General features: G+C 39.4%; 1 protein-coding gene and 1 pseudogene across 2 annotated transcripts in view; both read right to left on the reverse strand.

Moving 5' to 3' along the window:
• LOC102847021 (28S ribosomal protein S27, mitochondrial-like) overlaps nucleotides 1–27931 on the reverse strand; it is a 119203-nt gene that overhangs the window by 40367 nt on the left and 50905 nt on the right. The window lies entirely within an intron of this gene.
• LOC102850550 lies at nucleotides 25544–27642 on the reverse strand (annotated as a pseudogene).

A 27931-nucleotide genomic window follows, 5' to 3' on the forward strand; every position in this document is an offset into this window, starting at 1 on the left:
ACAGAATCCTCATTTATCTCAGGAAAGTCTCAAATAAGGTTCTGGAAGGTGAACAGAGAGGCTTTTCAGAATCTCAAAGGCTCAAAGCCAACCAGAGCTGGGAGTGCCAGTCAGTCTGATGACCTATAATAGACTTTCTAATCTTATTTATGAAAGAAATAAGTCTAGGCAGGGGTGATTTAATCAGGAGATAATTTACTCATAATTATTCTTATGCCCTCAGATTGGTTCTCAAAAACCTGGTAAGGCACACAGGTAGTCGTTTCTGTGTGATGGGGTTCTGTCTTGATGATTCTGTCAGCTGGTGTAAGCATAATCTCTCTTCTGTTTTTAACGTTCATTATTAAGGCCACTTAGTGGAGGGATGGAGAAAGAGAGGGAGACCATCGATGAAATGGATTGATACAGTACTGAGGTAAAGAGGATAGGTGTGTCAAAGACAACAACGTTGGCACAGGATAGAGCCGGGTTCAGGGCTTTTGTACATAGGGTTGCTATGAGTTGTAAGCAACTCGACGGCACATAACAACAAACAAGTATCTTCATAAACGCACTCTTTCAGCATTTGTGAGTAAATAGCTGAGAATGACAACATCAGTGAATTACATGCTACAACACTGTATGTAGTATACATTTCTTATAAGATATAAAAAAACCCCAGATGGTTTTAAGTAGAAAGTGTTGTAACCTGGAGACTGACTAGTTCGAACACCGTGTTTACACTGACAGTGCTCCGTTAGCTCAGTGTCCATGAGAGAACATCTCAACGATCGTGAAGATGGCACAGGGGCAGGGAATGCTTTGTTCCGTTATATGCAGGGTCATCATGAACTGGAGCTGACGAGAATGCAACTAATAACAACAACTATGTAAACACCTAAAGATGAGCAACTAATAACTAGATAATGTATGACGAGCCACTCAGAAAAGCAGCGGCCAAACATGGCTCATGACTCTGATTTGTGGCTGGAACAGAAACCTAGAGGAAGAAAACAAGCCTCTGTGTAAACCATGCTCATCCAGTGAAGGTTGAGAAATGAAGGGAGAAAAGAGCAATAGACTTGCTAAAAAGCCACTGTCCCAGTCTGAGAGCCTGGTCCCCAGGGCACAAAAGACACCTGCCTTTTCCATAACCTTCCCCTGAGAAGTAATCCAAAAGAGTTTTAAGTCTGAAAACTCTCATTCCCACCTCCAATCCCAAAAGGAACATTTGGAAAATCTGGTCAAACCTGTCTACAACAGCACATGCTAAGGCTACCATGAATGTCAATGAAAACCAAATTGTTTACAACCAGTTTTTCTCATGTTGAACATTAATGCCTCACAATAAGACTCTTTTTTTTTTTAAATTGTTTTTTTTATTTTATTATTTTTGTGTGCGTGTACCGTCAAATCAGATCTGACTGGTACAGGAGGAGATTGTCCTTCCTTCCCCGGAAGAGCATCTGGTGGATTTGAACCGTTTGCCTCTGGGATTGTAGTTGCAGCTCCTTGCCACTAGGCCACCAGAGCTCCCCAACAATAAGACTCTTGATTGGTGTTAGTTGTTGTGAGGTGCTGTCCAGTTGAGTATGACTCTAAACACTGTTCTAGTTTGTGCCATCAGCCAAATGGATTGACACAGCTAGCAATGGGCTCAAGTGCAATAGAGATGATGAGGATGGCACAGGAGACTGTTGGAAGGATTAACAATTTTGATAAATAAAAACTCCTGTTGTTGTTGTTATGTGCCACCGAGGCCCTTGTGATTCACAATGACGCTAAGTACAAGAGCTCTAAAAGCCGTTCTATCCTGTGCCAACCTAGCCATCTCAAACACACTTATTCCCACCGCTCTAGTCACAGAATCGATCCATCTCATCGAAGGTCTTCCTCTCCTTTGCCACCCCTCTACCCTCCCAAACATGACGTCTCTCTCCAAGGACCAGTCCCTCCTTGCAACATGCCCAAAGTATGTCAGACGAAGCCTCAGAATCCTTGACTCCAAGGAGCATTCCGGCTTCACTCTCTCCAGGAGTGATGAGGATGGCATGGGGTAGGAAAAGGCTCAGATCTGTTGTTCATAAGGTTGCTGTGAGTCATACTTGAGGCACCTAACAACAACAACAACCACTACAACCACAACAACATGGTACGAGTTGTCTGCCTTCTAATATTTCATGCCTGTCAACTTGAATTTTGGCTTTCTCTTTTTGCTAAGCCAGCCAATTAACTCTTGTCAATTTGTTTTCCAGTTTGCAAAATTTAGTTGCTGTTTTCTCATGTCTCGCTATTTTAGGTTTTTTATTTTTATTTAAAAAAATCCTTTTGCTTGCCATATTTGTGGAGGTTTCTGAGTGAAGATAACCACATGTATTCAATGAGTCAGGTTTAAGTAGAAGACTTCTACAAGGTGTTTGAATTAAGAACTAATCAACAAATTATATCTATGAAAATATGAAAGTAATGATCAGAATAGAGCTTACTTCAACATTCTAATAAACATTAGCAATAATAGCCTTCTTTATTATTAAAAAAGAAAAGATTCTAAGGATGAGACATTTAATCATTCTGGAATTCACAAACAGTAAATTTTAAAAGCAAAAGATCAGATCCTTAGCAAATCTTTCAACTACACATCTCTCAATAAAGGCCTAAAATAAATCACTATATTTTTAATAACTTGTGCAATATAAAATATTTCATTAAAATATTATAGAAGGCAGAAATTAAACATAGGATAACATAAAATGATTTTTTTAAAAGAAAAAAGGTATATATATTAACACTATTAACACTTGAGAATGGTACACTAAATGCTAATAAGAAATAGTAAGGCATAGTATTTAAATCATAACATTCACTCAAAAACTCTTTGCCATCAAGTTGGAACAGACTCATAGTTGGACCCACCAGTAGGTGTCAGAGGCTGTAAATCACATAGGAGGCAGCTGTTCATCTTTTTCCCCAAGGAGGTGCTGTTGGATCTGAACAGCCAGAGAAGTGTCAACTTTGGGTCAACAGGGCAACTCCCTACAGATTAAACCACTTCATTTTTCCCTTGGGTTAAAGGAAACCTGAAAACAACACTATTCATAACTTAGCAATGGAGGAAATATTTTATTAGGATCTGACAAGCCTAGAAGCTATAGGAATGGATCCAGCAAGATTACAAAACCAGCACAACAGGAATATCTAATCTAGGCTGGAGTCCAGCACACCACCAGAGTACTTAGGAGGTGACTTCCTATAGCAGGTCCATATAAAATCCGGAGGAAGTGGCATACAGCATGCCACAATCTGGCTTGCAGGTACATAGTTGTTGTTGCTATGTGCCATTGAGTTGCCTGCAACTCACAGTGACCCTATGTACAATACTAGCTCTAGACTCTGCTCTATCTTGAGCCAATCTCACTGTCTCTACCTTTCCAAGCACGATGATGATGATGTCCTTCTCCAAGGTCCCTTTGGCCATGTGCCCAAAGTATGTGAGATAGAGCTTCAAAATCCTTGCCTCAAAGGAGACTCCTGGTTTCACCTTCTCCAGGCCAAAGCTGTTCTCTTGGCAATCCATAGTATGTTCAACACTCCTCTCCAGCACCACAACTCAAAGGCATCACTTCTGTCATCTTTATTCATTTTCCAGCTCTCTGATACATAGCCAAGTAATTGCGAAGACCATGCCTTGGGTCAGACTCACCTTAGTCTCTAGACTGATACTGTTGCTCCTAAGTAGTCTGGAGATGTCCCTGACAACAGACTTCCCCAGTGTAATTCATCTTTTAATTTCCTAGCTACTGGTACCAAGTGTGTTGATTGTGGAGCCAAGTGAGCTGAAGCTGTTAAAAATCTCAATCTCTTCTCCATCTATCCTGATGTTGTCAATTGGTCCACTGGTGACAATATTTGTTCTTGATATTGAGCTTCAATCTTTATTGTCGACTAGTCTTTGACATTCTGCAGCAAACACATCAGGTCCTCCTCGGTTTCAGCAAGCAAAGTTGTGTCATGTATCTGCTTAGCACAGGTTGTTGATTTGTCTTTCTCCAGTCCTGATGCCACATTCCATCTCATGAAGTCCAGCCTCCTGGACTTTATGAGGTGCACAGTATGTACGCATATATGTATATGTTGTTCATAGGTCACAATGAGTCATCCTCGACTCTATGGCACTAAAAGCAAGAACAACATATGTATCTGTATGTGCATATGTTATTGTTACGTGCCGTCAAGTCAACTACAACTCACAGTGACCCTATGAACAGTAGATCTGAACCTTGCCCTATCTCTTACCATCCTCACAATCTCTGTCCTGCTCAAGCCTGTTGTAGTAGTCAGATGTCAATCATCTTGTTGAGGGTCCTCTCGTTCACTGACTATGGCATTCTTTAGTTCTGTAACTCGAAACTTGAATTTGTTTTTGAGTTATTTAGCTTGACAAATGCTGAGTGGGTTCTTTCCGTTTTATTCTCCAATTTTTTTTTGCACATTCCTTCATCAAACTTTGCCTGCTGAAATCTCCTTTTCAATTCTTGTACTTTGGAATTCTTCCCTTTGTTTTGGCTTCTTGATTTTCTAGTGCAATTTTCAGTCTCTTCTAATATCCAATTTGGATTTTTCTCTCTTCTTTGCCTTTGTGATGACTTTTTACTTTCTTAATGGATGATATACTTAATGTCAACCCATAACTCAGCTGCTCTTCCATCGTTAGTGTTCAATTCCTCAAACCTCGATTTGAGATGATTTTTTAAATTCAGGTGGGATAGACAAGTTTATATTTTGGTTCATGTGGACTCTTCATATTTTTCAGCTTTAGTTAGAGCCTGCACATGAGTATCTGACAATCTGTTCTAAAGTCAGCTCTTGGTCTGGTTTTAACTGCTGACACTGAGTTTCTCTAATGATTCATTCTATAGGCTTAGTCAACCTGATTTGTGTGTATTCCATCAGGTAAGGTCTGTAAGTATAGTCAACATTTGTGTGTTTTTAAAAATGGTATTTGTAATAAATAAATCATTGATTGTACAATATTAAACCATTCAATCTCCAGTCTCATTTCTGTCACCAAGTCTATAATTTTTGATTACCAGCCCCAATCTCTCTTCTTTGTTTCCAATTTTTGCTTGATAGTCACCAATTATTATGCATGAATCTTGATTGCATGTTTGGTCAGTTTCTTACTGCAGAATCATCAATCTCCTCATCTTTGACTTAGTTATTGCTGGGTAAATTTGAACACTAACTGTATTAACAGGTCTGCTTTGTATGTGTATGAATAGTATCCTGTCACTCACAGCATTATACTTCAGGACGAATTATGAAAGAGTCTTTTCTACTATGAATGCAAGGCCATTTGTCCTCGATTTTTCATTCCTGCACTAACAGATCATATGAGTTATACACACAGACACACACACTCTGATGGCCTAAGTGGTTAGGATTTTGGCTGTATATATTTACATAAACTCACAAATAAGGAAGTTGTTTTCAAGTGGAAAAACATGCACCTTATATTTAAAAAGTGAGCTCTGGTGGTCTAGTAGTAGGAAGTTGTGTTGCCAATTCAAAGAAAGGCCCATGGTTCGAATCCACCAGTGACTGCATGAAGAGAGATGAGCAAACTCCTCCTGTGAGATTTAAAGCCTCTGAAAATCTGCTGGAGAATCAGACTGAGTTATTCTGACTCACCAATAATGAGTGAGGGAGTGTATGTTTAAGAACCAGAGCTGTTATTGCCATTCCCCAAATTTAAATACCTAAAGGCATCAATAAACGAATGACAAGAATGAAATGAAAGGGAAACAGGACAAAGAACTTGTGTTTACATCCTATTACAAAATATTGCAGAGGCAGGAAGCGATTGTCTTCAAATTATCTAACCAATCCCTTCATCTTCTTCCTTTATAGAGAGCGTTTTAATGGCTATAAAAATTTGGCCAAGAGCTCTTCAACAATTATATAAATGCTATTACTAAGGTTTAACGTACTACCCTCTTTTTTCTCATCCAGCTATCTGTAGTCATTTAACACTGTAGAATGTGTGACTAAAGGTGAGAGCGGTTTAGAATAAAGCAGACAGAAGTATTCACTTGCACAAGTTTTAGGCATTTGCCTAAGTGAGCATTAGAACAATGGTTCTGTTATAATGCTAATTTTCTTATAAAATGTCTACCAGTTCTGCACTCAGAGGCCTTATGCTGACTCATGCCATGTTATCTGATATCAAGAATAAGAAGAAAACATTAGACTCTTTACAGCCTAATACACTCATCTGATCATCACCAGGACACATCACTAGGCTACTTTTTTTAGAAGCTGAGGTTTGTTCCTATTCCTATACAGAACCACCAGGAATGTCATTCTTGGTAAGCTCAATAAGCGAATCCTAAAATGATTTCTCAAAGAAGTACAAATATAAAGAAGCAGCAAATATATACGTAGTCATGCCATTTGTGTATCACTGACAGAAAAGAGATACTGCATAGGTCACTCTGGCATCTGAATTTTCACCCCCTCTTCAATTTTATTTATACTTGTCATGATTTTTGTTGGAATTCTCTCAGAGCAGTATATTTACTAGTAGTGTTACAAACAGCTATATACCACTGGGCCAATACATCTTTTATTGCTTCTCTGTTATATTTTCACCTCAGTAAAATGTGGATGTTGAATTCGATCAGACTATGAATGCGAAAGAGAACCATACCTTGGTAGATTATACACTATCTTCTTATTCCCCCATTTAGAATATTTTCTCCCTATACTAAGATGTTGTACATAGGGTTTTCAGAGGTCTGCTATTTCAGAAGTGGATGGCCAATCCTTCTTCCTAGTCTGCCTTAATGTGAATGTTCAGATTTAGAGAAGTTTCAGACAGACCAGCAAGTTAAAGGTATATCCCTTATTGTGGAGTTAACCATTAGTGTCAGTGTTGTCCCTGCCTTTGGCACACATATCTTTATCCACTTATTTCCCTGCTCCACCATCCACCAGGATACCCATCCACTTCTACCCACTCCCTTCACATCTATCTCCCATTGACCAGCCCTTGATCTAATAGCTTATATATGAAGCTTCCTTGGCTTCTGTGATTCCAAAAACATCAACTGCTCATAGTTCCTTATTTTAGGACCAATGACTATGCAAAGGCACTTGACTGTGTGGATCATAACAAACTGTGGCTGACTCTGAGAAGAATGGAAATCCCAGAACACTTGATCGTGCTAATGAGAAACCTGTACTTGGACCAGGAGGCAGCTGTCAGAACAGAGCAAGGGAACACTGCATGGTTCAAAATTGGTAAGGGTGTAGCCAGGGATGCATCCTATCTCCATACCTTTTCAACCTATATGCAGAACAGATTATCCAGGAGGCTGGACTCTATGAGGAGAAATGTGGGGTCAAGATTGGTGGACGATTTATCAACATTCTGTGTTATGCAGATGACACAACCCTGCTTTGCTGAAACTGAAGAGGACCTGACACACCTGCTGCAGAGGGTCAAGGACTGCAGCCTTCAATATGGATTGAGGATCAATGTCAAGAAGACAAAGATTCTCACCACTGGACCAATTAGCAGCATCAGGATGGATGGTGAAGAGATTGAGATTGTATACAGCTTTAGTTTGCTTGGCTCCACAGTCAACAGTCTTGGCACCAGTAGCCAGGAAATGAAAAGGCGCATTGCCATAGGAAAGTCTGCTGTTAGGGACCTCTCCAAAGCACTGAAGAGCAATGGTGTCTCTCTGGAGACTAAGGTGCGTTTGATACAGGCCATGGTCTTCACAATCATTTGTTATGCATCAGAGAGTTGGACAATGACCAAGGACGATAGGAGAATTGATGCCTTTGAGCTGTGGTGCTGGAGAAGAGTAATGAGAATACCATGAACTGCTAGGAAAACAAACAGATTCGCCCTGGAAAGGGTTAAACCGGGTGTTGGAGGCAAGGATTCTGAGGCTCTGTCCAACATACTTTGGACATGTTGTGAGGAGAGACCGGTCCTTGGAGAAGGACATCATGCTTGGGAGGGTGGAGGGACAGTGCAGGAGGGGAAGGCCCTCTATGAGGTAGATTGATTCAGTGATAATCAGGATGATAATCAGGATGGAGTGTCAGAGACAGTGTGATTGGCACAGGACAGAGCAGAGTTTAGGGCTGTTGTACATAGGGTTCGCTATGAGTCACAAGCGACTTGACGGCATATAACAACAACATACTAAGATGACTGTAGATGAGGTTTTTTCCCCTAATTGGCTAGTCTTCTGACTTCCCCCCAATCTAAAGGCTACTAGAGAAAAACTGATCACTCTGCCAGCCACAGTCAGCACAATCATCAATCTGACTGAACTGAATCTGACATGGTGATAGCTTTCCTGCTCCCATGGTGATTCACGTGAATGGGGCTGCTGAAAAGTCTTTTTCTGAAACCCTGGGGTCTTTTGTTTGTTTATCTTTTACTGATCTTCTTTTGATATGCTAGGAGTCTTGGTGGCATGATGGGTAAAGTACTTGGCTGCTAACCAAAAGGACAGCTGTTTGAAGCTACAAGTTTCTCTGTGGCAGTCTGATTTCATAAAGATTTATAACCTTGGAAACCCAATGGGACAATTCTAATCTGTTAGTTGTTCAAATACACCAGCTCCTCTGTAAGAAAAATATTAGTCCCTTCCTGCAAAGATTTTTCAGGCTCAGGAATTCAAAGAATTGTCACCATGAGTCAGAATGGACTTGAAAGCAGTCGATGGGGGTTCACAATTAGATTATTTATTTAGTATACCATTTATTTAGTATCCGTTAAAGTGGTGGTGGTGAAATGAACAGAGATTTTCAGTTCAAATGGAATTTGATCATTCAGAGTCACAGCACACACTGCCTACCCAATGAAGTATCTGACCTACAAGAAAGTGAAAGATGTGTGCAAAATTACTGTGAAGCTTAAGTGACATGGCACCAAATATCTTCAAATACCAAGAGTCTAAGACAAAGAGAGATGACATCAAAGAATACTTTGACTGGCAAGCAGATAGGAAGTTTCAAACATCTAAGAGACTGGGCTTTCTCCTCCAGAACACACTCATGCCTCCTGTGAGATACATAGGAGCAGGCTTTGCTCCCTGATTTAGTAGAAGCTTATTCACAAAAAAGACAAAATTGAACGCTTTCTATGATCTGGGCTACTTCTGAACCATTTGGTTTTTAATGAACAAAGACCTTGGGGAAAGCTTAGGTAATAAAACTGCTTAGTTATGGATGAATATGGACTCTTTTCTTTCAGCCGAAACATCTCCCTCAGCTGCAGAACCTACATTCTTCTACTGCCTCCAAGACTTCTTCATTTGGACCTCACACAGGCTCTCCAAATACACTGTATTTGGAATTGACCATATTTTATCCATCTTCCTCTCTACGTAAACCATGGTTCTTCTTTCTCTGAGTTCTTTATCTCCAATGTGGTGCCTCTGTCCACTTAAATAGTATCCAAGCCACAAAATTCTATGTTCTCAATTTTACTAGCAAACCTCCTGAATTGGTCTCTATTACACTCAATCTAAAACCCAAAAGTTTCTTCACAAGTCCTCATTTAAAAACCTTTTCTTTAATTATTCAAATAGTTTTTCTGATGACAAATACAGTAATTTTCAGGTAAATGCAAACATTACAGAAAAGAAGACTAGATGTAAAATTACTAATTCTCTCCACATAGAGCACGTACTCCACTGCTTAGTTAATCAAGTTTCTAGTAATGAGTTAAATGATGGATTGCCAACTGAAAGGCCTGCAGTTGGAAGTCACCAGATATCCCCAGAGAGAAAGATGAGACAGTCAGCTTCTGTTAAGATTTATGATTTTGGAATTATTGTGTAGAACGTGTGTGAAGAACCAAGGGAGGGGGGTGGCGACAGCCTCATGTTGTTGTCATGTGTTGTCAAGTCATTAGTGACTCATAGCAACACTATGTACAACATCTCTAAACTCTGCTCTATCCTGAGCCAGTCTTACTGTCTCTGAAATGCCTACCTCCGCTACTCCAATCACTGAGTTAATCTACCTCATCCAGGGTTTTCCTCTCTTCCACTGTCCCTTCCACCCTCCCAAGCATGATGTCCCTCACCAAAGACTGGTTCATTCATGCAAAAAGCCCAAAATATGTTAGACAGAACTTCAGAATCCTTGCCTCTGAGGAGCAGACTTGTCTTACCCTCTCCAGGAGAAACCTGTTTGTTCCCCTAGCAGCCCATAATATATTCAATATTCTTTTCCAACACCAAAGCTCAAAGGCATCAATTCTCCTTCTATCATCCCTAGTTATTGTTCAGCTTTCTGATGCACAAGAAGTAAATGCAAATACTATGGCCTGGATCAGGTGCACCTTAGTCTCCAGACTGACACTGCTGCTCTTCAGTACTTTGGAGAGGTCCCTGACAGCAGACTTTCCCAACGTAATTCATCCTTTGATTTTTCTGACTTCTGGTACCAAGAGTATTGCTTGAGGAGATAAACAAACCAAAGCTGTCAACAATCTCAATCTCTTCACCATCTATCATGATGTTAATCATAGGGTTGCAAAATTTTGTGGGTAGAGTGGAGGGTGGGTAGGAAATAAAAATGGGATTCAGTGTGAAAAGCAATGTATATGAACTTCGTAAGTAAACCAGTATATAATAAAAATTTTTATTTTTATTTAAAATAAAAAATAGATTTCTGGTCTTGGAAATCCAGTGGAGAGACATCATGAGTCAGAATTGATTTGAGGCAGATGATCTGGTTTGGTTTTCTTGAGCATTTTCTTTACATTTCACATGTAACAAACTTTCTTTTCACTATACTATTATAAACACAATTTCATTTCTATCAAGTTGGAACTGACTCATAACTGACCTTTCATTGAGTTTCCAGAGAGGTAGGGACTATGGTTTAGCAGTGCAACTCCCTAAGGACCATGCCATTTCTTGGACTTTGTATAAGCTTCCCCTTAGGAGAAATTTCTTCCAAAAAATGATACTGGTTTATTCTACCAGTAATCTTTTTTTTTTTTTTAGAATATCTGTCTCCACTAGAACAGGTATGATCACTTTTTTAATCTTTACCAAAATAATAGGTAGACAATATTTCTTCGCATATTCTGTTTAGTGGTAAAATGAAATATCCCCCGTCCGCTCCGCTTACTGGCTATCTGCTTTTCATTCAAAGATTGCAATCTGGCAGCTGCTCTGTGGGAAAAAGATGGACAATCTCCTCCTGTGTGATTTACTGCCTCTGAAAACCTACTGGAGAGACAGCTCCAACTCAACAGCATATAACAACAACAAACAAATCTTTATACTTTGGATATTTTAGATTTTTTGTTTATTAAGGGTATTAATGACATTATAATTACTATTGTCATTTTGTCATGTCATATTATTTACATGATATTCTGTTGTAGTTTATAAAATTTTCTTAAAAAATTACTGTAGTAAAAGTATATATTTTTATTGTCATAAAAATACAGCAAAACATCTCCCATCTCAACAATCTCTACAGGTACAAAATTATTGCCTTTCATTAAGTCACATTTAGAAAAGTCACTATGCTAAAAAAAAAATCATAAAATATCTATTTTTACCTACTGAAATGCTTTTTCATATATTAATGTTCACTCTACCTGGAATTTTTTCTAGTATAGGAGTGAAAACATAGTAAAAAATCCAAGAAACTCCACACACGTTATCATCAAGTTAATTCTGACTTACAACAACCCCGTAAGACAGAGTAGGACTGCCGTATAGGGTTTTCTAGGCTGGTGGCAAGAAGCTGTGCTGTAATACTAAAGGCATCTGAATCCACCAACTGCTCTGTGGGAGAAGGATGGGCAATCTCTGCCCATGCAAATAACTGCTTCTGAAAATCTACAGAAGGGTCAGCTATGGGTTGGTTCCAACTCTACAGTATATAACAATAACAACAATCTTTACAGAAGCATTGTTGTATTTTTCATCCACAGAGCAGATGGAAGATTTGAACCACTGATCTTTTAGTGTACTGTAACTTTAGGTGTATAGCAACTGCACACTTAACTACCATGCAACTAAGGTTCCATATAGAGAACACAAAAATGTCATTGAAATGCAAAGACACTTGGAATTCTCAAGGGACAAAGGGCTCACAGATTTAAAGGAGACAAGGACCTTCTCCCTGAGCTGACCCAGAGAAGACTTCTTTTAGATCTGGCACCCTGAATTTGAACTTCTTTCTGTTTGTTTTTTAAAAAAAAAAAAACAAAAACAAAAAAAGAAAAAAAAAACTCTTCTCATTTCTTATGTTTTACTTCCTGATTCTCAGTCTTTGATCTTTGCTTTCCCTGTTGTCTCTTTCCATTTTATATACAGATTCATAATCGTAAGACATTTACTTTTAGGCTGTTGTGATCAGAATCAAACAATACTCCACTAACAACATGTATTACAGAGAGTAGGGTTTAGATTTACTACAAAAACATAGGAAAGAGAAGAGGGCATCTCATGCCTCTCATCCTACATTCTTTTTCTTTCTGTGCTAAAATCACAATGAGAAGAAAATGGGTAACCATTGAGAAATAAGGCAAAATGTCTATATTTTAAGCATATCGAACAGAACAGGATGTAGTTTAACCATAAAATAGTAAAATGTTGTTACTAGTAATTAGGTGGTTCAAAAATGTATGTGGAATGAATATTGATTGGGTTGTGGTTCCAGGGCAACAAAATGTCAAATTTCATATTACTTCATGCAATTAATTACCTAAATCATTTACATTTAAGTGGCACCTTTTACATGCTTCTGAAAATCACTACGTAAGTGTAATTATAATGCTGATCAGGAAACTGTGATTTAAAAAAAAAACAACACAAAACACACCCCACACCAACCCACCCAGCTGCTATAGATTCAAAGGGGGGAAACGACTTACTTAAAGTACACCACACTTTTGTACTATATTATGAGAATAAGAATAGAAGCAGGGGGAAAAAATGCAAATCGATACTCTTCTGCAGCAATAGCTCTTACAGAATGATAAGTATTATGAGAGAACTGCTGATTAGGACTTGGAAATGTCAAGTTTGTTCCATGCACAACAACAAAGACTAGTCAGTATTATCCACAACTTCTTCAATCCTGTCAATTACCTAGCTTTCCATCAAGGTTTCAAGACAAGTACAATACAATCAATTTACTTGAAGGTCAATTCCCATTTGTTAGTAGTGTCTGTTTGGTGTGCTTTATTAACCAGGGTTATAAACCTGTGAGTTGTGACTGCTAAAAATTGTCTCATGATCAAAGAGTCCTGGCTGTCAAAGCAAATTAGCAGAGGCAGTAGAAATCAGGGTTTCGAACTGGATTTTTACTGGCTTAGTTGTGGTTGATGATATGAAACCAGCAGACTGAATCTGTAAAACATGGAATTTATGAACCAGAACTATAACTGGATTGGGAAAACAGACTGACACATTGCTGGAAACTTAATCTTCCCCTTACACAGCAAGGACAGCATACATATTGAATAACAATCAAATATCTTGCTTGGCAGAACTGGAGATGTCATGATCAAAGGTGGCCATGGGTCATACTGCTCTGAATGTGTGTCACTCTCCACAGTCTTAGATATAATCTTCTTCATCACGCTCCTTAAAGGGCTTACTATACCTCTCCCCTGTCTCCCATTTCAGGGCGTTGAATCATAATTTTTCCTGTCTGGTTATCGTTGTACTTCACCTTGGATCTGTTCCATTTTCCCTCTATCAGCCATGACCGAACTGGTTCAAAGTCACAGCAAAAATGCTAATGATGCATATTTTTATACCTATAAAACCAGCAACCCCACTAGCCCTAACCCTCTCCTCCCACAAAGATCTGCCGCCTTGGAAACCTAAAGGGTGTCACCGTGAATCAGAATCAACCCAACAGCAGTGATTTGGTTTGGGTTTATTATTATCTATATACAGTTTTCTGCAGCCCTCTCATCTTGTAGCATGCTCTCCTCTCCAAAAAGAGCACAAACAAATCCCAAGCAGAAATACAAAATACAGCAATAACAGATCAGTAGATACCCACTAAGCTTGCAGAAAACTTATCAGCATAAGGCACTGTGTTTCATGGCATGAGACTTAGACTCTAGTTTGTAATAAAATAAAGGATTTCCCCTTGATTTTCTCCTATTCCTATGAAAGGAATAAAAGCACATTAGCTCATAAGATCTTTGAGGGCAGTACTATGTGGTATTTGCACATTGTAGCCAGTATTGTGCAAGGCAGGTGCATTATGTAAGTTTGTTGACTCATGGAGGAAGATAAAAGAAAGCTATTACTGGTCTTACTGCATTGGTTATTGTATCAAAAGGGTGATGGTCTTTCTCCCCTTGTACTTAGTTTGGAATATACTCATAGATGACTCTCCAGTGAGTTAACAGGAGGCTGTAAATCACTGCGGAGGAGAGTACACATCTTTCTCCTATGAAGCCACTTGTGGATTCAAACCACCAAAAGGGGAGCTGCTGTCTTTGAGCCAGCAGTGCAACTCCATACAGACAACATCACTAGGTAGTAAATGAGGTAATATCTAAATAATAATAATTAATTCAATATCTGACCATCTAAAGCACATTCTTAAATAAAAGATCGGCCTCTTTTATTATGAGTCTCCAGGTGGTTGAAATGATCTGTTGAATCTCTGAGTGATATAAACTGTGAATATACTCCATTGCTAAGCAAAAGGTTAGAGATGTGAGTCCACCAAGAATGCCATGGAGTAATGGTCTGGCAATCTACTTCCACAAAATCAAGCTACTGAAAATTCTACAGTGCAAAGTTCTACTCTGATAGAGTTTTTGTTAGGTGTCATTGAGTCGAGTATGACTCATTATAACCCTATAAACAGCCAACCCGAAACCTGTCCTATTCTGTGCCGTCATCATTATCATCTATGAGATATTAGAGCCCTCTGATTAAGTCACAGGTTCACTCCATCTTGTTGGGGGGGTCTTCCTCTCCTTCACCGACCCTCCATTTTTCCAAGCATGTTGTCCATTTCCAAGAAAAAGCCTCGCCTAGCTACATGCCCAGAGTATGAAAGGTGAAGCCTGGTCATCCTTGCCTCCAAGGAACACTCTGAGTGTACCCTTTCCAGGACATATCTATCTGTTGTTCTTTTGGCAGTCCCTGGGATATCCAGTATACTATTCTCCAGCACGTCAACTCAAAGGCATCAACTTCTGCCATCTTTATTCACTGTTCAGCTCTTTGATGTGTAGCGAGTTACTGAGAAGACCATGGCCTGAATCAGGCACATTTATCTTTAAACTGACGCGATTGCTCTTCAGTAATCTGGAGAGGTTCTGACAGCAGACTTGCCCAATGCAACACGTCTCCTGACTTCCTGACTGCAAGTATCAAGGGCTGTTGATTGCTGATCCCAGTAAAATGACATTACTGACAGCTTCAATTTTTTTCTCTATCTATTTTAATGTTGACTATTTGGCCTGTGGTGAGGATCTTTGTCTTCTTGATGTACCAAAGGTTACGGTTCTTGATCTTCTGCAGCAAACACTTCATATCCTCCCCACTTTCAGCAAGCAAAGTTGTGTCATCAGCATAATGTAGGTTGTTGATAAGTCTTCCTCCAATTCTAGTGCCACACTCATCTTTATGGAGTTTACCTTTGTGAATTACTTTCTCAGCATACAGACTGAAGAGGTATGGTGAGAGGATACAGCCCTGAGGCTGAAGGAGGAGGTTCACCATAATCCAGAATGGGCTCTATTGCAAACAGTTTATCACTGTTGTTGTTATGTGCCGTCGAGTCATTTGCGACTCATAGCGACCCTATGTACAACAGCCCTAAACCCTGTTCTATCCTGTGCCAATCGCATTGTCCCTGACACACTACCCATCCCGATTACCTCAGTCACTGAATCAATCTACCTCATAGAGGGTCTTCCCCTCCTGCACCACTGTCCCTCTACCCTACCAAGCATGATGTCCCTCTCCAAGGACCGGTCTCTCCTTACAACATGTCCAAAGTATGTCAGACGAAGCCCCAGAATCCTTGCCTCCAAGGAGTAGCCTCTCTAGGATGAATCTGTTTGTTTTCTTGGTAGTCCATGGTACATCCAATACTCTTCTCCAGCACCACAGCTCAAAGGTGTCAATTCTCCTTCTATCCTCCCTAGTCATTGTCCAACTCTCTGATGCATAAGTGATTGCAAAAACCATGGCCTGTATCATTATACCAAATAATTTAATGGCTTCATTGTAAGTGGGCTCTGTTTGTGAAAGTGCCTCTTAATAACATATATGCTATGGTAACAATACAGTTTTCAGGACAAAATGATATACCAATTTCCAAATTTCATAGGAAAACAAACAAACAAAAAATACCAAAAGTCTGACAGGAAAACAGATGAAAAGTGAGAGAGAGGAGAAAAAGATTATTAAAAACAACAAAAAAATTACAATGCCTGATTTGCTCCACTTGATGAGAAGAGTTAGCTGGTGATGTCAAGAATCAAGTGTAACAAAGAAAAAAATAGGGCAGAAAGAAAAAAGTATGAGAGGCACATGAAGCAAACACTGGCTGCTAGAACAATGAGAAAGCAAGGAGGGGTCAGAGATAAAATTCAGAGGCCTAGGAGAACCGAAGAGAGTGATTCTATTCTTGTAGCTTGGGATAATATCAGCAAGATCATATAAAGGAGAAGAGTTATAGATGTTTATTTAATTAAGAGGAAATTATTGAATAGCATGGGATTTTCTTTTTAAGGCTCTTTGATAATTCTAAATTTTTATTAGACAAAGCTCCAAACCCTAAGAAAGATGATAATTTCACAATGTTATAACATCACAAAGCTATGCCATATGTGACCAGTGTTAACTACAGTGACAGGAATGAAATGTTACTGGTGTGTAAATCAGGGGGTTATTGCAGCTAGAGTGATATGAAATGGATTTGAGGAGACTGGGTACTTCAAGACTTGGCAGATTTTTATAGAGAAAGAAATGAATCCCCAAAGGCAAGAGCTATATCCAGTTTATAGAGAAAATACAATTAATACTTGCTGAGTAATACTGAAGAAACAAGAGAATTTCACAAACATACAGTGGCCTATGCCAGGAATTAGTGATATTTACTGGAACAGTATATTGGAACAAAAGTTATCTAAACAGTCTGGCCTATTCATAGAATATGTGGCATTAAGAACAAGGCGTAACTGGATAATAATTTACTCCAATTCTAGCAATCATCTAGCAAATGCTAATAGATCGACTAATGACTGTCAGGATATATGAGTCAAAAGTTTTATCATCTCAATAAAGAAAGTTTACTTAGACAGATGTCACTAAGAGTTATAAAGAAATAAGGTGACAACGATTATATATCCGAGTTATAACTGGGATTACATCTCTAAGAAGCCATGTATAGAAGTGGTAAAACAGAAGCCATATCCACTGGGTTAATTGGAGGAGAAAGCTGATTCTGCTATAAAAAGAATGACATTTAAGTAAATTTAATATATTAATGAATTAAATTACGGTAAAATACCTTAAAAATACCTTATTACTTAGTAATAGTCTACCAAATTAAAAGTAAGATTTTGATTATTATTTGTTAATAGCGTTTACCCCATCCTCTTTTTTTAGGGTGTCAGAAACAAAACTTTAACAAGTGTAGAAACAAAATTAGAAAATAAGATAAAGTCTGATCTGGGATGACAGCCCACAAGACAGAAGATACGGATGTCGACAAAGAAACTACAGACCTTGGAGGTTGTTGTTATGTGCCGTCGAGTCACCTGTGATCCTACGTACAGCAGCTCTGAACCCTGCACTATCCTGAGCCAGTCTTATTAATTCTGACACACCAACCCTCATTGTCCCAGTAACTGAATCAATCCATCTCATCCAGGGTCTTTGCACGGTCCCTCCACTCTTTCAACCATGATGTCCTTTTCCAAGGACTGGTCTCTCCTGGCCACATGCCCAAAGTACGTGAGACGGAGCTTCAAAATCCTAGCCTCCAAGGAAATACTTGGTTTCACCCTCTCCAAGGCGGACCTATTTGTTTTCTTGGCAGGCCAAGTAGTTGTCCTCCTGATTTCTTGGCAAAACTACATGGTGCAAGAAATAAAATTTTGATACAGGTGCCATGGAGATCCCCAGAGGTATGCCATGCAATTATCCTTGCTCTAGGTACCTGCTGCTAAGTTCCTAAGCACAGTCAAGGAGAATATTACCAAACTACAAGAGCAGGAACAATACAGCTGGGATCAGAAATGTGCTCTCATTAGGTCCACTTTTCCTTACTGTAGAAAATATGACAAATTTTTTGGGGAAAAGGACAGTTGTATTTTCCAAATTTGGATTTTGGGATTATACGAACTAGTCTGAAAGTCCGACCCTTTCCTTGTATAAGCTCAGTGATTTCTACAAAATTTAAAATAAAGTTAAAAAAATTAAAATAAAGATGAGATAAGAGATAGCTGGTCCAGAAAAGAGTTCAGACTATAATCATTTTACAACAGTCACATGGAGTCTCCCAGTATTTACTAGCAATCTCATTATTTTCTCTGATATTCTACATTTCACAATGTGTATGTTTCATTAATGAAAAAAAAAATTATCCATAACTTTTTATTTAAATGGGCTCAAATAATGTAAGGACTGAAGAAGATAATGTATACACAATCAGAATTTTCAATTGCATTAATGTGGCTATGCAGTTTATTCACTCATTATGATTTGGCTATGTAGTTAATTTACTCATTAATTTAATCAATATTTATTGAGACTGAGCTATGTTCTGAGGTACAGCTAGGTTTGGACACACAAAACCAAGTGAGATATAATCTTTGTCCTCCAAAAATTCACCGTAAATTAACAGCTCTTTAGAAATATATTTTTTTCCAAAGATCAAAAATGCCTGCAGTCAAAATCAAATTTACAGCTGCCAAAGACATAGACAGCATAGGCAATGAAAAAGAGTCTGCACTCTCAGAAAGAAGATAGCAAGATCCTGGGAGAAAAACCCCAAGTGTTTAGATATTGCTTTCCAAATGAGTATCCAAATAAATTAATGTGACTCATTAAAAAAACACTTGGCAAAAAAGACTTGACAGTAAAGCCCAAATGATTACTATCTGCAAAGAAAGATAATACTTAGAAATGAAAAGAGAAAGGTTGAAAAGATTTTTAGAAGTATGAAAAACTAATCTCGTAGTCAGTCCTCAGTTTGGCTCACATGCCCATCAAGATCAGCATCAACAATTTCTCAGCTTGGCTTCAAACATATGTTTTATCCATATATTTGAAAGCTAAGAGCACCCTAAAAGAAACCTAAAAGCTAATTTCTTAAAACAGGAAAGGAAAAAAAATAAAAGAATTATAAACATAAAATAATTAATTTAACATGGAACTCTAGGACGAAGAACGTGGCATCAGGAAGTTTCATCAACAATTTATTTTATCACGATAACACAAACTTGCTTGCAGAAATAATCGTAAAGACCTTACTGTAGATGATCAAAGACTAAAGTCTTCAATATTGATTACACTTCAACATCAAAAAAACAAAAATCATTACAATTGAACCAACAGACAATATCATGAAAGATGGAGAAAAGACTGAAGTTGTCAACAATTTCATTTTACTTAGATCAACACCAAGCAAAAACAGCAGTCAAGAAATCAAGGCTTGCACTGGGCAAATCTGCTGTCAACGATCTTTTTTTTAAGATGAACATGCACCTGACCCATGTATTTTCAACTGCATGCTATGCATAGAAGCTCTGGTGGCCCAGTTATAAGGAGCTGCATTGCCAACCAAAAGGCAAACTGTTTGAACCCAACAGCTGCTCTGCAGGAGAAAGATGAGTAATGCGTGTGGATTGACAGCCTCGGAAAACCCACTCGAGTGTCAGTTCTGAGTTGGTTCCAACGCAACAGCTGTAAGTTGTTGTTCCTATGCATCTGAAGGACAGAAGAAATAATGCCTTTGAGTTGTGGTACTGAGAGTGCTGACTATTCCATGGACTGTCAAAAGAACACATAAATCTGTCTTGGAGGAAGTACAAACAGGCTACTCCTTGGAGGCAAGGATGGTGACATTTCATCTCATACTTTGGGCATGTTGTCAGAGAGGACCTCTCCTTGGAAAGAGACAGCATGGTTGGAAACACAAAAATCAGTGAAAGAGAGGAAGACCCTCACCGAAATGGACTCATACTAAATAAATTGCCAAATTATCAGTGTCAGTAAATAATATCCATTCAAGCTGGATGTCTTTACTTAACAAGGTCATCTTTCCTCTCTGAAACTTGCGTAAATAAGCACATGCTGACCATCTATTGTTACTCAGTATTTGTTGCAGAGCTGATAAAAGTTACATCTGGGTTCATGCTGGAATACACAATAGCCATCTTATGTACTGTTCTTCTCGAGATCCAAGTTTGATAAATAAAATAGCTCCATAGTTAAAGACTTAGTCTTCACTTCCCCCCCCCTCAAATAGAGGATCCAAAACTAAAATGATACGTCCCAATCAGTATTCCTTGTCCCCTTTCCCTGCTCAGTCTCTCTCCCCCCACCCACAAAATCCACCTCAAACAGTTTAAGAACAGGTAAGAAAAGGTACAGACCAAAGCTTAACACCAAAAAACCACACCCAGTCAGTGCCACAGTCAAGTGTGACTCAGTAATCCTACACAGGATTTCTGAGGGTATAAACCTTTATGAGGGAGCACTGGTGGCCTATTGATAAGAAGTTGTGTTTTCTGCCCTAAGACAGGTGGTTTGAATCTCCCAGTTGCTCTGCAGGAGAAAGATGGGTAATACTCTCCTGTGCAATTAAAAGCCACTGAAAACTTGAGGGTTGGCTATGAATCGGCTATGACTAGATAGTGTAAAACAACACATCTTCACCGGAGCAGACTGCCCATCTTTATTTCACAGAGTGGCTCAGAGTTCTTTTCACCAATCTGTCAGTTAGCAGCTTGATATGTACTATGCCACCAGGGCTCTTTAAATCAGGGCTTGTTTTATTGTTGTATGACTCAAAGCGACCCTATGAACAACGGGTATGAACCCTCTCCTATCCTGTGCCATCTTCACACTGATACACTAGAGGCCATTGTGGCAGTCTCCTTGTCAATCAACCTAATTGAGGGATTGCCTCTTTTCTGCCAACCCTGAATCCTTCCAAGCATTATGTCCCTCTCCAAGGAATAACCCCTCCTAGCAATATGCATAAAGTATGAGGCAAAGCTTCATCATTCTTGCCTCCAAAGAGCACTCCAGCTGTACCATCTCCAAGGCATATTTATTTGTTCTTTTAGAAGTCCATGGGTTGCTCAGTGCTCTTCTCCAACATCACAAGTCAAAGGCACCAATTCTTCTGTCATCCTTATTCATTATTCAAGTCTCAGATGCATAGCAAATGACTGGAAAGACCATGGCATGAATCAGATGCACCTTAGTCCTCAAACTGACATCATTATTCCTCAACAATTTGGAGTGGTCCCTAGCTGCAGATTTCCCCAGTTGATTGCTGATATCAAGGGTATTAATTGTGGATCTAAGTAATATAAAGTTGTTGACAGTTTCAATCTTTTCTCCATTCACTATGATGTTGCCTATTGATCCACTGGTTAAGAATCTTTGTTTTCTTGACTTTGAGATGCAATCCATATTGAAGGCTACCTTCCTTGATCTTCTGAAACAAGTGCTTCAAGTCCTCCTCAATTTCAGCAAGCAAGTGTTGTTTTTAGGTACCTTTACGTTGATTATGACTCACAGGGACCCAGTGAACAAGTGATAGGAACCTTGGCCTATATTGTGCCATTCTCATCTCTGTCATGTGTGATCCCACTGTTAAAGTCACTATGTCAGTTAATCTCCTTGAAATATACTCCAAATTTTAAAGTTAACATAACAGGATTGACATTTATTTTGCTAGAGGACCTACTTTTATGGTTGGCTCTTGGCTAGCATTCAGAAACTTGGGATTTTGTGAGGATTCCTTAACTGTTAAGAATGGTTCATTATACACGAACTTTATAGAAACAATACAGTTGATAACGGATGTTCTCAGCAGAGGGAGCTTTCTTGGCCAGCCCCCAATAAAAACTCTGGGCATTATTTTTCTAATGAGGCTTCCTGGTAGAAAATATTTCAAATCACAGTTAGGTGGGGAAATGACAGCCTTTTTAACAAATGGTGTTGGCAAAATTGGAAATCTATCTGCAGAAGAATGAAACAAGATCCCCACCTCACTCCATAAACAAAAACCAACTCAAGGTGGATCATGGACCTAGGACTAAAACCAAGGACTATAAACTTCATTCAAAAAAAGCTTGGAAGAACTTTAGTAGTCCTAATCCACAACATAAAAAGTCTTCCAAGTATTCTGAAAAATTTACAATCAGGAGAAGATAAAATAGATGAATGGGACCTTCTAAGAATCAAATCCCTATGCACATCCAGAAACTTCTCTAACAGGATAAAAAGGGAAGCCACAGACTGGGAAAAAGTGTTTGGCAATGACATGCCAGATAAGGGACTTATACCTAGAATTTATAAAATACTCGAGCACCACAACAAGATAAAGGAGAATAATCCAATTAAAAAATGGGCACAGGATATAAACAGACACTTCACCAAGGAAGACATTCACATGGCTAACAAGCACATGAAGAAATGTTCAAAATCCCTATCTCTGAGAGAGATGCAAATCAGGACAACTATGAGATATCATCTCACCCCAGTAAGACTAGCAAAATTTAAGAGAACAGCAAGCAACAAATGTTGGCGAGGTTGTGGAGAGACTGGAACCCTTATTCACTGTTGGTGAGAGAGTAAAATGGTGCAACCACTGTGGAAAGCGATGTGGCGCTTTCTCAAAAAGTTGCAAATAGAGATACCTTTTGACCCAGCAATTCCACTACTGGGAATATACTGTAAAGAGACCATAAATGGCACCCAAGTAGATATACGCATACCCATGTTTACTGCGGCTTTGTTTACAATAGCAAGGAGTTGGAAACAACCCAAATGCCCATCAACAAACGAGTGGGTAGAGAAGCTGTGGTATATTCGCACAATGGAATATTATGCTGCATTGAAAAACAAGGAACTCATGCAATATTATTCAAAATGGGTGACCCTGGAGGACATTATGCTGAGTGAGGTATCTCAGTCACAAAGGGACAAATGCTATATAGTGCCACTGTTGTAGAATGAGGCTGACATCGGGATGCAGGTAAGACTGAGAAAAACTGGATGAAATATGTTTATGGCATTGAAGTCTTTGGGGGAGAGAATATTTTATATTTTAGGGCATTATGTTTATCGTAAGAGTACGGAATGAGGGTTGCAGAGTGGATTATATTTGGGGTTGGGGGATGTGTGTGTGGGATTGCGTACCAATGAGTGAGTTTTTCTTTTGCAAATCCAGATTGCCTCAATGCAGCAAACTGACAGATTGGGAAATTGACATGATAAATAGAGAAGAGATTGAGGTTGTTAATAATTTCAGCTTGCTCGGCTCCACAATCAACACTTTTGGCACCAGCAGTCAGGAAATAAAAAGATGAATTGCTTTGGGGAAGTCTTTCCAGAGTGCTGAAGAGCAATTATGTCAGTCTAGAGACTAAGGTGTGCCTGATTCTGTCCATGTTCTTCACAAGTACTTGCTATGCATCAGAAAGCTGAGCAACGACAAAAGATGAAAAGAAAAATCGATGCCTTTAAATTGTGTTGCTGGAGAAGAGTACTGAACATACCATGGATTGCCAGGAGAACAAATAATTCTGTCTTAAGAGAAGGTGAAATCAAGTTTCTGCTTGGAGGTAAAAATTTTGAAGCTCCATCTTACAAACTTCGGCAAGTAGCCAAGAGAGACTAGTTTTTGGAGAAGGCCTTTATGTTTGGAAGGGTGAAGGGACAGCACAGAAGAGAAAGACCCCTGATCAGATAGACTGACATAATAACTGGGGCAATGGGGTTACGTGTGTTGGAGTCAGTGAGACTGGCTTGATAGAGCAGGATTTTGAACTGTTGTACATAGCGTTGCTAGGAGTCACAGGTGACTTGACAACAACACACAACAACAACAACAACAAAATGGGCAAAACACTGAATGATCCAGGAAGCATTAAAAGAAGATGGAAGGAGTACACGGAGTCACTGTACCAAAAAGAATTGGCTGACGTGGAAGAATTTCATGAAACAATATATGATCAAGAGGCAATGGTGATGAAGGAAAAAGTTCCTGCTGCTCTGAAAAAAGACTACAAAAAATAAGGCCCCAGAAATAGATGGCATAACAACTGACATATTTCAACAGACAGGTGCAGCCGGTAAGTGCTCATGAGGTTGTGCCAAAAAATCTGGAGGACAACCAGCTGGCCAACTGACTGGAAGAAATCCATATTTACTCACATTCCCAAAAAAGTGACCTGACAGAGTATGAAAATGATAGAACAAAATCACTAATATATATATAAAAAAAATTAACTTGCTGTTGTTGTGTTGTTATGTACCAAGTTGCTTGCGACTCATAATGACCCTATGAACAACAGCTCTGAACCCTGTTCTATACTGTGCAAACCTTATTGTCTCTGACACACCTATTGCCATAACCCCAGTACCCATCACTGAATCAATCCATCTCACTGAGAGTCTTCCTCTCTTGTGCTGTCCCTCCACCCTTCCAAGCATATCTCTAAGGATTTGTCCCTCCTTGCAACATGTCCAAAGTGTGTCAGATGAAGCTTCAGAATCCTTGCCTCCAAGGAGCAGCCTGGTTTGACATTCTCTAGGAAGAACCTATTTGTTCTCCTAGCAGTTAATAGTATATTCAATACTCTTCTCCAGCACAACAGCTCAGAGGCATCAATTTTCTATCATCCGTAGTCACTGTCCAGCTTTCTGATGCATAGCAAGTAAGTGCAAAGACCATGGCCTGTATCAGACGTACCTTAGTCTCTAGACTAACATCATTGCTCTTCAGCAGTCATTGGCGAGGTCCCTGACAGTTGACTTTCCCAGTGCAATTTGTCTTTTAATTTCCTGGCTGCTGGTAACAAGAGTGTTGATTGTGGAGCCAAGCAAACAAAAGCTGTTAATAATTTCAATCCCTTCAGAGTCTATCATGACGCTGCCAATCAAACCAGTGGTGAGAATCTTTGTTTTCTTTTTTTTTTTTAAAGCATCTTGGTTATTTTTAATGAAAGTAAAACAGCCTTTTCCAAGTGAACTGAAGGTCACAAGGAAGCTGGGCTGGGTGCTCTGCAGCTCAAGCTCCAAATCCCAGAAGTGGTTAGAGAAGGACCTCTTGGAAGGAGAAGGCCCTCAGCCTGGGAACTTGGAAGCAGTTGGTGCAGCAGAGGGATTCTGTGGGTTAGGTGGCTGGACTGAGCCACCTGCCCTTGATCAGTAGCCTGGAATGAGTGGATCATTGGGGGATTTCCACTTGTAGTGGGTTGGTATGACTATAACTAACAATCTTCTTGGGTGGCATTAAATTAAGGAATAACACAGGGACCCAAGAGAGAAGGTTACTCAGTTGGATTCTGAATCACAATCAGGAAATTGTCTTTATCTGGTGCAACCATAATTTCATTTTTCTTGGAGCAAATCTGAAGGAAGCTGAGGTCATTCTGGGGATGTCGATTTCTCACACCGTGCTCCATGCCTTCCAGAAGAAGTTGTGCATGAGGTTGGGGTACTGTGTGATAGTGGAATTGTCCAGGGTGCTTTTGATGAGAATGCCTTCCGTGTTCACCATGAGGATTCCTTGCATGCCCTTCTTGCTCTGCAGTCTCTTCAAGGTCTCTTCTATTTCTGCCTCAGAGGGCTGAGTACATAAAGTACTCAGCAGTGCCTAGCATGCATAAGAGTCCAAGAAATGTTATCATCGTGGTTAATGTGCTACAAGACCCAGGACGCCAGGGTGCTTGCCCTGTTGGTCAGCCTCTGGGTCTCTGCAGGTTCCTGGCCAAGCGAGAATCTTTGTTTTCTTGATGTTGAGCTTCAGTTCATATTGAAGGCTGCAGCCCTTGACTTTTTGCAGCAAGCACTTCAGATCCTGAGTTTCAGCAAGCAGGGTTTTGTCATCTGTATAATGCAGATTATCAGATGAGTTTTCCTCTAATCCTGATGCTATATAACTTAGTCTTTTAAAAATTATTTTACTTATTCTTGCCCTTCAATCTTTGGTTCATATGTGAGTTTCCATAAAAAAAAATGCTGGTGATATTTTAGTGGAAACTGCATTGAACTCAGAGATGAAATTTGAAAATTAAGTTTAGATTAACTTTAAAAGGAATAAAACATAGAAGTGTAACAAAAACCTGGCACTGAAAAGTGAGTTTTTTTAATTTTTGTCCATAAAATTTTTTTAAAACAGTTCTTATGCTATTATGTACTTATGCCAGATAAGAAAGACATACCTTTTTATTTAAAATATGGACAAACTATAAATTGTCTTCTAACATTACTTGGCCAAATTTCCTATAAAAGGATACACAACTAGAAAATTGTACTTGGCTTCCTACAGCTGAACATGAAAACAACAAACCAATAAAACATAGTGGAGAATGACAATGTTAAGCAGTTTTAGTTACTCTGAACAACTCTTCTGCACTTAAAATTAAACCACTGGAAGCAGAGCTTGAATTTCTATTTCAACTCTTTAAATGTGCTCCTGTCATTTTTCCAGTACTTCTTAATTACTGATTTGATAAGATCTTGCAAGAGGTTAATTTGGGTACAGGATTTTTCTAACCAGAAACTCCTTTAGACCTTTCCCTTTCTCCACAGGAGAAGCAGATGACTTTTTGCTGCCCCCTTCTGGTTTTTGGCTGCTGCAAACTTAACAATATGGGTGCAGTATGAGTGCTTCAAATTATTCCAATACTCCTGAGTCAGGCTACAGTGTGCCATCAAGTCGGAAAAGACTCATAACTGACTCTTCAATGGGTTTTCAGAGGTGGTAAATCATCCAGGAGGAGACTGCCCTTCCCTTTCCTATGGAGCTGCTGGCAGATTCAAACCAGGTGCCTTTGGGACTGCAGCACTAGGCCACCAGAGCTCCCTGTAGCATCTCCATAATTCATGATGCCTTTTCCTTCTGGGAACTGTGTTCACAAGTGTTCATTATTCTTTAGCTCCAGTAAACCTTGTAACTTGATGCTTGTAGGGGAGGGTGGCAAACAGGGTTGGAGAATGTTGTTTTGTTACACAATAGTTTGGAATTCTGCTCTATCCTAAGCCAGTCTCAATTCTGATACACCCACCTTCATTATCCCAGTCACTGTGTCAATTCATCTAATGGGATCTTCTGCGCAATCCCTCCACCCTTCCAAGCATGATGTCCCACTCCAGGGACTGGTTGGTCCCTCCTGGCCACATGCCCAAATTATATGAGATGAAGCTTCAAAATCCGTGCCTCCAAGGAGTGACTGCTTTCTCCTTCTCCAGGATAAACCTGTCTGTTCTCTTGTCAGTGCACGGTATGCTGAATACTCTTCTCGAACACAACTCAAAGTTATCTATTCTTCTGTCATCCTTCAGCTCTTTGATGATCAGCAAGTATTGTGAAGACCATCGCCTGAATCAGGCATACCTTAGCCTCTAGAAACCTTAGTTTCCACATTGTTGCTCTTTAGCACTTTTGAGAGGTCCCTGCCAACAGATTTTCCCTGAGCAATTTGATTTCCTGACTGCTGATGCCAAGCATGTTGACTGTGGAAGCTGAAATTGTTAACCTCAATCTCTTCTCCATCCATCATGGTGCTGCCAATTGGCCCAGTGGTGAGAAGCTTTGTCTTCTTGACAATTGAATTTCAATTCATATTGAAGACTGTAGTCCTTGACCTTCTGCAATAAGCAAACACTTCAGGTCCTTAACAGGACAAAATGTTCATAGTATTGTTGAAAGGGAT

The sequence above is a fragment of the Elephantulus edwardii genome, unplaced genomic scaffold (genome assembly GCF_000299155.1).
Source record: "Elephantulus edwardii isolate Elephantulus edwardi_28Jun2011 unplaced genomic scaffold, EleEdw1.0 scaffold00271, whole genome shotgun sequence".
NCBI classification, from domain to species: domain Eukaryota; kingdom Metazoa; phylum Chordata; class Mammalia; order Macroscelidea; family Macroscelididae; genus Elephantulus; species Elephantulus edwardii.